At 47.0% G+C, this 9,323-nt stretch overlaps 1 long non-coding RNA gene across 1 annotated transcript in view; it reads right to left on the bottom strand.

Moving 5' to 3' along the window:
• Nucleotides 1–348: 348 nt before the first annotated feature.
• LOC134473535 (uncharacterized) overlaps nt 349–9,323 on the bottom strand; it is a 34,915-nt gene continuing 25,940 nt past the window's right edge. Inside the window, exon 2 of the long non-coding RNA XR_010043831.1 lies at nt 349–7,383. This is a non-coding gene — a long non-coding RNA (uncharacterized LOC134473535). The remainder of the gene's footprint in view (nt 7,384–9,323) is intronic.

Below are 9,323 nucleotides of genomic sequence, written 5' to 3'. Positions count from 1 at the left end.
CGTGCCCCCAGGCAAAAGTAAACTGGCTGTGAGTGACAGCCCAGAGGCTCACATCTGAGTCAAGTGCATGGATTTCACAATGTCTATTTTGTGTCTCAGAGCTTCTTCCGTGGCTCACATTTTAGTTGGTAGCTGGGTCCCAGGCAGCTGAATCTGCTGAGTGGGCACCTATTGCTTCTGTGTTGCTTTCTTCGAAAGAAAAGCTAAATCAGATCTCGGCATTTCCCACCGATACTAAGGCAAGGCATGGGAGCTGGATGACAGGGAGCCTTGGAATACAGACACATGATGGCTAAACGTTCCCCCAGATCCCTGGGCACTGGCAGGAGAAAATGGGACTAGAAATGGTAGCTTTTAGAAGTATGTTTTATTCCAAAGAAATATGTCCAGCAACTTCACTTTAAAGAAGAAAACATTTTCTGTGAAATAGCTGTCCATACCTTCACACACAATAAGTTAATACAAAAAATAGTTTAAAAGCAATCAAAACAAAAGAATGAGAGCCTTACGTGCTTTCAAAACCAAACAATAGGAGATCAGTAATGGCTGCCATAATGTCTCTTGTTTTCTTCAAAATAGCTATCCATACCTTCATACATACTGAAATCAAATAATTGAAAGCGGACTAAAACCAATCAAAACCAAAAATAGAAGCATTATTAGACTTCAAAACAAGATGATAGGAAATCAGCAGTGGCTACCATTAGGACACATTTTCTTCAATGTAGCTTTTCATACCATCATACATAATAAAATCAATTCTTGTAAACTAGGTGAAGTTCTAGGCATATAGAAGCCTACACACGTACATCTCTTATTTGTAAGAAAACAAAAGACATTATGGTAGCCACTGTTGATTTCCTGTTGTCTTGTTCCGAAGTGCTGTGTTATTTGCATTGTTTTGTTCTGATGTACTTTGTTCTGTTTTGTTTTATTCTCTTTAAAATAAAAAAGAAAGAAAGAAGAAAACATTCAACTACCTCAAGATCAGTAACTAGGAGCAAAAGGATGCTCCTCTGACGATGTGGCTGAAAGATGCATTCCCCAAATGTGGTATGGAAACATCAGCCCAGCACAGAGAGAAAGGAGCCAGCCGAGGGCTTCCGCTCCCCCGTCTCCTCCTCCACAGGCCACCGGCACGCGGGGCCAGGACGGTGGGAAAAGTCTCTGAGCTGCAAGGCAAATGCAGCATCGCAGTGCCCCTCGGCCCTCACTCTGTGTGCAGTGAAATCATCCGGAAACTTTCAAGCTCAGCTTTCCTCGCTGTTATATAATTTATATGAATCAAACACACAAGTAAATATACAACATTTAAGATCCTCTTTTGAAAATGAGTTTTGGCAAGTGTTTATGCTTTGGAACCCACGCCACTCTCAGGAAACAGGATGCGTCCATCATTCCAGAAAGTTCTTTCCTGGGTGTCCTAATCACTCCCAGATGCGCTTACCCTAGAGGTAACTGTGCTGAGGTCTTTCTCCATGTTTTATTTGCCTGTTCTAGGATTTTATATGAATGCTGCCTCACACAGTGGGCACTGTTTTGTGTGTGATCTCAGCTTCACGTTCTCAGGATTCCTTCAAGCTGTTGTTTGAACAAACGGCTCACTCCTTTCTGCCATGGAGGGCACTGTATTGTACTGTGTGATTTATCCTGTCATTTACGTACCCTTTGTCTTTTTAAGGGACATCAGTACTGTCTCCAGTTGGGAGCTGTTAGTAACAAAGCTGTTAAGCATGTTAGTTAGTGTATATCTATTTTTATTTCTCTTGGGTAAAAACCTAGAAGTAGGATTTTTTGTTCACTGATACGTTTTATTTTGGTCACTGTTTTATTTTATGTGAAACAGCTAGACCAATTTCCAAACTGGTTGCACCATTTTATGTTCTCTTTAGAAAGGAATAGGAAGCCTTACCAACACTGGTCTGTTCATTTTTAAATTTCAGCCATTTTAGCAGGTATCTCAATTTGGTTTTAATCTTACTAGGGCTCTTTTTCATGTGTTGATTGGTCATTTATCTATGTTCCTTTGTGAAGTATTTTGTTTTACTCCTGAGTTATAAGAATTGCCAGGATATGCTGGTCATAAATTCTTTGATATATTTGTGGCAAATAGTTCTCTCAAGTCTGTGAGTGATTTATTTCTTCTTTTTCTTACCGGTAACTTTTAAGGAGCAGAAATGCTTAGCTTGGCTGGCTGTGTGACTCTGAGCTTGTCTTAGCCTGCATGAGGCCCTGGGTTCATTCCCTAGGTTTAGTTTTTTAAATTAGTTTTTAATTTTAATGACGTATTTAGCACTTTTTGGTCAACCCAGTTATCCTAATGCACAGCCAGGGTTGAGAGACCCTGCATGAAAAGGAAGGAAGAGTTGTGAAATAGAGGAAACTGGACAATGGGAGTCTGACAATACAGTAAGACAGAATCCAAATGCACACAAGGAAAGTACTTCAAAGTTCCATGTCCATGTGGGGACATTTCAATGCTTGTAAGAGAGGAGCACGTAAGGACAGGACGCCATGAAGCTGGTATAGGTGACCCCAGCTGGGCAATGTGCACATTCCACAACAGAGGCACGAAACAGTGACTACACGTTTACCTATCCTTGCCGCCCAGAAGCAGCGTCTCCAACACCCGGAAAGCAGAACGCACAGGGTTGGGAGGCAACAGAGGCAGATGGATGGAGAGATGGCCGGGAACCTCGGAGGCACCCACCCTACGTGAGTCAGGGTCTCCAGGGCCCCGTGAATTATAACGCAGTAATCAGAAAGACCTTGCAGAGGGAAGTGAAGAATCACACTGTAGTCTGGAAAAATGATGCGGTGAGGGACTGTCCTAAAAAACCCAAGATGACAAAGTGTTCTACGTTTCTAACACGGGCGCCTGCCTCAGCACCCTGAATCCACCCTACCCAGAAAAAGTAATGCTGCAGGTGTGACTGTGTCCAGCACGGAGCCTGTGACCACTGCCCCTGCCCAGCCCTGCTCCATGAAACTGTTAGCTTCCCCTGCATCAGCCACAGCGAGATGACAGCGGCCGGGTGATGACAGAGTGGCAGAAAGAAACGGGCAATTTTTATGACTATTAGAGACAGAAACACTGGAGGTAGAAATGGTATATAAACTAGTTGTGGGGAAACTGTTATGGGGAGCAGGAGGGCTCTCAGACACCAGGCTTCTGCTGGGTCGCGGGTAGCCAGTGCCACTTGCAGGACAAATGACTGAAGCGCAGCGTAAGTTAAGGACAGAGAATTTGGCATCTGACAGTGTTGGCCGTGGGAACTGAACAGGGCCGGTCCCTGCGCTGGGCTGTGGTCCTCTCACCTCAACTCTGGGGTAATGACTCCATGAGGTTCCTGCATGAGTTGATGTAATAGATGTCACCAAAGCACCAGGCCCAGGCCAAGGTTGCTGTGGGAAGGACACATTTCTTCTGTGTTGCTCTAAGACATAATTGAGACCAATAGGCAGAAACTTCTGTGGTAGAGACATCGTAATTCACCATGTGGAAGGATGTCTTCTCTTAGGCCTCTTGTGGGGAGTAGTGAGCCCCCCGTGGGGGGAGGCATCCCAGCAGAGGACACAACCACCTACCAGAGAGGACAGTCAAGGAAGTCCTACCTGGGGAGCCCAGGAGCTGGGAGCTGGACGCTTAGTGGTTCTGAAACCAGACTGCTCATGACACAGGAAAGCTTCACAAACTGCAGATTTCATGGCCACACACAGGCCCAAGGAATCAGGATGGGCGTGGGGATGGGAATATGTATTTTAGGAAAGATCCCCAAAGGACTCCGCTGAGAGGCCCAGTGGGGAAGTCACTGGGATATGAGCTCTCTTTTTCCTTGGATTTAACAGTCTATGCTAAGCTGAATTCTGAAAAGGAAGCTGGTGTCAGTGAGGGCTAGACTGTCTTCATTGGAAACAGGGAAGGGGGAAGGGTGCGAGCAGGTGGGGCCTCCACGCCTCTGTGGGGTACAGAGACTCCTCCTGTGAGCAGCGATGTGAACCCTCGGACCGCACTGTGCTCTGACAGAGCAACCCTTGACTGTGCCAATTTCCTGCAAACAACCAGAACCTTTTTTTGCTTGAGAACACAAGTCACAAACAATCCGTTCCCAGCCGAAGCATATGACCTATTCTATTTTTCCATAAGCTTGGTCTTAAGTCAAGGAGACACAGGCAGATGTCAAGATGTCACGGCCGGGGAAGGGAATGGAGGACAAAGGCAGCCTTTGCTACCTTTTAATTGGAAGAAGATGTTATTTCAGGCAATGAGACACTTTTAAAATGTCATCAAGTGTTTGTTGCTAATAAGAAGGTGAACAGGCAGGAAGCAGACTTACAATGAGCCATCTTTAAAAAATTAGTAAGGAGGAGCTCCTGGGAACGGCACCCTTAGTAAAGTACTGGTTACGATGACAAGCTCTGGCCTAGTCCTCCCTGAGGGAGCACTACTAGGTACCCTCTGAGAGTGAATCCTTCCCAGAGCAGCGTTTCCCAAACTTATGGAGAAGAGAACACACAAGGAAGCTGAGCATGCAAACCACATGGGTGTAGCCGATAAGCAGGTCTCACACATTATTTTCCACTGCTGCTTGGGAAACTGTTGTCGATGCTACTGAAATGAATGAGATGCAGTTATCTGAAGCACTGTGGAATCCACAGCATCTTTTCATCCCCACAAACTGCCTGTCTATGGGTACCAAAGTCCACATTCTCTCGCCTGAGCATTGGCAAAGCTCTTCCCACTGGAAAGGGTGAGAGCAGAGCCAGACAGCTTAGGAAAGGTTTATTTGCACTTATTTTCCTCCCATGCACTCTACAAATGGCTTTCCCTGCGTTCCTGTCGAGCCAACTCTCAGGAGCAGACAGGAAGCGAGACGGGAGTGCAGGGAGAGGCTGGAGAAGAGCGACAAGTTTGCTGCCATCCCCTCCCCCAAGGGAAGACCCCACCACCCTTGTGTACCACACACAGAGCTCTCGGAGGCTGCCAACATCAGTGAAATAAAGTTTAGTTTACTTAGAAAACAAACCAAAGAGGGAAAAAAATCCCTTTGCTATCTGAAAAAACTGAAGAATTATGGGGCGAAGGGACTGCCTGATTTATTCATTGCTTCGAAAGGTGATTATTGATTTCCTACGATGTGCCCTCTAGCAGTTTGCAAAACAGCAAGGACACTACCAGCAGAGGATCGGGGAAGGGAAGGTCCAAAAAGTTAACCAAAAAGTTAAGCCGTCACTTACTGGCCCACGTGAACTCAGAGTGTGTACAATTTACACACCCATTTCAGATGGCGAACTCGGTGCTGGCAAGAACTGAAAATGAACCCCGCACCCTGCTGGTCGCTGGGAAATCGGTACAGTCCTCTACTGGGCAAATCTGACAGCGCATTTACGAGTCCTAAAATGTCATGCCCTGAACCTGGTGACTTATGGAATTTTATTTTAAGGAAACAAGTCAAGGAGGTTAGAAATTACACTCACACATTTTCACCGGTTGCAGTTTGTAATACTGAAAGCCTGGAAGCCATCAAAAGGCTTAAGAATAGAGGAATATGGAAGGAAATTACAGTAAGATGATTGGATGAAATAATACACAGCCATTAAAACATCCAGAATGAACTACAGATACCCAGCAAGGGCAGAACACAAAGTACTGAATGAAAAATAGAGTATAAGATCATGTCTATGCCATAATGGCTGAATAAAAATATATTATACATATTACCTCTGAATAAGGACTGAGCCAATCCATGGAAGAATCCCTTGTTACTACAACTTCTAGGTGAATTTTGCCCGTTTTTATCTTAGAGTCTGTTTACACCGTTTGTGAGGTTTGATACACAGAAGTCTGACTCTGGGTGCAGAAAGCACTGGATGGGACAATCACTAACTTTCTGCCCAAACGGGTCCTCCCTTGTGTTCTGAGGTCATCTTTCAACCCACCGTCTGCTGGAGGACAGACTGGAACTCAGTAAGACACTGCGGCCGGAGGACTCACACAGGATGGCAGCGGTCTCTCTTCCAGCCTGGAAGGAGCTGCAGAGACGGGGCTGGGTCATGGAGTCTGCCCCAGACCACACGGCCAGTTAACAATGGAGCTGGCTTTCAAACCCTGGCCCATCCAATTCCACAAGCTCTTCCTGACCTCTCCTCCCCACTCCCAAGCCAGCCTGGGAGATGATGCGAGGGTCTGCCGGCAAGGAGGGTCAAGTCAGTGGGCACGGAGCCCATCAGCCCGTTTGGTCCTTGAGTTTTAGGCCTGCAAGCCTGGCTGTACGTTCAAATCACTCGGTGGGTTTTAAACTTTGCACTGCCTGGGCCTCCCCTGCAGACTGGTTTCACTGATCAAGGTGTAGCTAAGACAAGCGTACAGTGCCAGACACTCTGGGAACCCTTTCTGCAATGAGCCCTGAGAGCCACTGTCATCCTGTAAACCTTTCAGCTGTCCAGCAACTTGAGTTAAAATAACACTCACATTTCCCATTTTTTTATTGGAAAAAAATCGACTGGGTTAGCCACGTGAAGCACACAATTCAGTGGTACAAAGGACGTCCCTGTTATGGTGCAACCATCATCAATGTCTCATTCTAGCATGTGTTTGTCACTCCAAAGGGAAACCCAATAACCGGTCATTCTGCACTCCACCCTTGCCTCCAGTGCTTGGCAACCATTTATCTACTGTCTTTGAATTTGCCTATTCTGGACAAATCACACCAGATTCACACACTGTGTGGCCTTTTGTGACTGGTTTTCTTCATTTAGCCTTAGGTGTTTAAGATTCCTCCACATGGTAGGTATAGATTTCATTACTTTTAATGGCTGAGTAATATTCCATCATATGAACACAGAACAACTGTTATCCATTCATCAGTCAATGAGCATGTGGTCCATTTTCTTTTTCTTCCATTCATTCTTCCCTTAAATCTGAAGTTTCTTTTCAGAAAGACTTAAAGTTTTAGAAGTTAACAATGGGGCCTAGAGGAGAGTTGTGTTTCTCCAAGTGTGATGCCACTTCTAGTCTTGTTAGCAATGATGTTCTCCTGTCCAGACCCAGAGGTACTGAGTCAGAGATTACGGGGCTGGGGCCAGCACCCTGGGTTCTAAGGGCCCTCCAGGGATTCAGACGCAGGCTGCTTTCAGAAGCACCGATGTAGCTGATGTCAGTGTGGGTTCCACCACAAGGTGAATCAGCTGCCTCTCCCGAGGTCACAGCTGCCCACATGGCAGCAAAGCACTTCGGGCTCAGAGCGGCCTCCAGCCCCACGCTGCCACCTCCATGATTCCCGACATCAGTGCCACCTGTTGGGATCCAAGATGCTCAAGCCGCTGAGTTTGGCCGTTGGCTGAGACATGGTTGGCGCCACACCCTCGTGTCACCACAGCTCCCTGCAATAAAGAAAGGCATGTAAGAACATAAGACTCATCTGAGGGCTGGATCCAGGCAGTTACGCTGATGGCTCATTCGCTGGGAACACTGCTCCTTCGCACAGGCCAGGACTCCCGATCACTCTCCAACCCCGATGGCCACGGCTCAGCCACCCTGTGTCCCCTTCGAGCCGTCCCTCCTGCCTGTGATGCTCCCTCTCCTTACATCTCACCATCCCTCACACTCAGCACCACCTCACCTCCCAGCCCACAGCCATCGCGGCCACCCCAAGCCAGCAGTCTCTCCTCCCCCTTGTCCATGTACACCAAGGTACCCTGCTTAATCATCCCCTTTGGGGATCATGTTTATTGCATTGCTATTTTGTTCTTATTTTATAACAATGTAATTGCCAACACCTGTGATGTGGTGGAAGGTGGGGATGCTGAGTTAAACCACACCCGTGGCCACATTCACACACTGCAACACACATGGGCTTACAGGAAGGAACACGGTGTCAGCATCAGGGAGACTTCAGGGAGAGAGCTGGGCATGGTGGTACATGCCTGTAATCCCAGCATTTAGGGGGAGGTTGAGGCAGGAGGATCTCTGAAGCTCAAGGCCAGCCTGGGCTGCGGAGTGTGTTCAAGGCCAGCCTGAGCTGCATAGTAAAACCTTGACTCAAAAATACCAAAAAAAAAAAAGTGAGACTTCATGGAGGAGAAAAGCAAATTCTAGGCATGACCTGGGAAATAAACGGGTCATGCTCTGCAGGGAAGTGGTATTCGGGGGCTATGGAAACTAGTTAGTTGAGATGACAACTCCCAGGGAAGAACAAAGCCCAAGAGGATGTGGGAAGCCAGGGACTGAAGGGAACAGGACAGGGACTTAGGTAAGGGACCAGCTGCTTGGCTTTCCTCATGGCCCAGGTTATGCTGCTCTCTGAGTAAAAGCAAGCTGTCCGCAGTCTAAGGCATAAGGAATAAAGGAACTGAGGGGAACATGGGAAGGGGAGGCTGGTCACCCTCAGAACGCTGGACAGGAGACCATGAGCCCTCACAGAAGAGGTGATGACACTCCACCACCTGATCTGGATATACAAGAATAGCATGAGCCCGAAGGCTGGCTGGCTCCCCACCTGGTATCCACCAGGGACTGTTTCCAGGACCCCCAGGATATCAAAATCCAGGATGCTCAAGTCTCTTTCATACAATGACATGGCATTTGCATAAAACCCACGTGCATCTTTCTGTGTGTTTTCGATCATCTCTAGATCCCTTATGATCCCCAATACAATGTAAACTCATGCACCAAGTTCTCAAACTGTAGTATTTGGGGGACAAAGGGCAAAGGTCTATCCAGATACAGTACAGGTGTAATATTCCCCCAAGCATTTTCCTTGCACAATCGATTGAATTTATGGATGTGGAAGCCATAAATACAGAGGGCTGTGAGGGTAACCAACCATGCAAGGTCTACCAGGCAGAGGCAGCCTGTCATGGTTTATGTCTGTGGCCCCCAGACCTCATGAGTTTGCATTGTGCATTTGTGATTGGTTCATTGTCCAGTGCTTGGATTGATGGTGTCAGTGCTCCACCCACAAAGGGGCGGAGCCAGGGTGTGATGTAACGGCAGGAAGTAGGAGTGTCTTGCTCTTTGCTAGTTCCTGCTTGCTGTTTGCAGCCGCCATGAACTGTGACCCAGCCATGCCCGCCTGCCTTGGAGCCAACTGAGTGTGGACTGAAACCTCCAAAAACTGTAAGAAATAAATGTTTCCTTTCCCAACTTGGGCTTTAGGTATTTTGTCTCAGTGACAAGTAATAAGTAACTAAGATACAGCCCAATGCTGTCTGTGGCCCTTCTAGAACATTCTGTTGGGATGGAAGTGTTTCTTGTCAGAGAGCTTAGACAGTCCAACAATGAAACAGATTTGTGCTGAGTATTCTGTGAGAGCCAAGTATTT

Source organism: Cavia porcellus, unplaced genomic scaffold, assembly GCF_034190915.1.
Source record: "Cavia porcellus strain 051 isolate PalLab524CR breed Dunkin Hartley unplaced genomic scaffold, mCavPor4.1 scaffold_2, whole genome shotgun sequence".
NCBI lineage: Eukaryota > Metazoa > Chordata > Mammalia > Rodentia > Caviidae > Cavia > Cavia porcellus.
The sequence above is the reverse complement of the archived record's forward strand: the minus strand, read 5'-3'. Positions and strand labels throughout refer to the sequence as shown.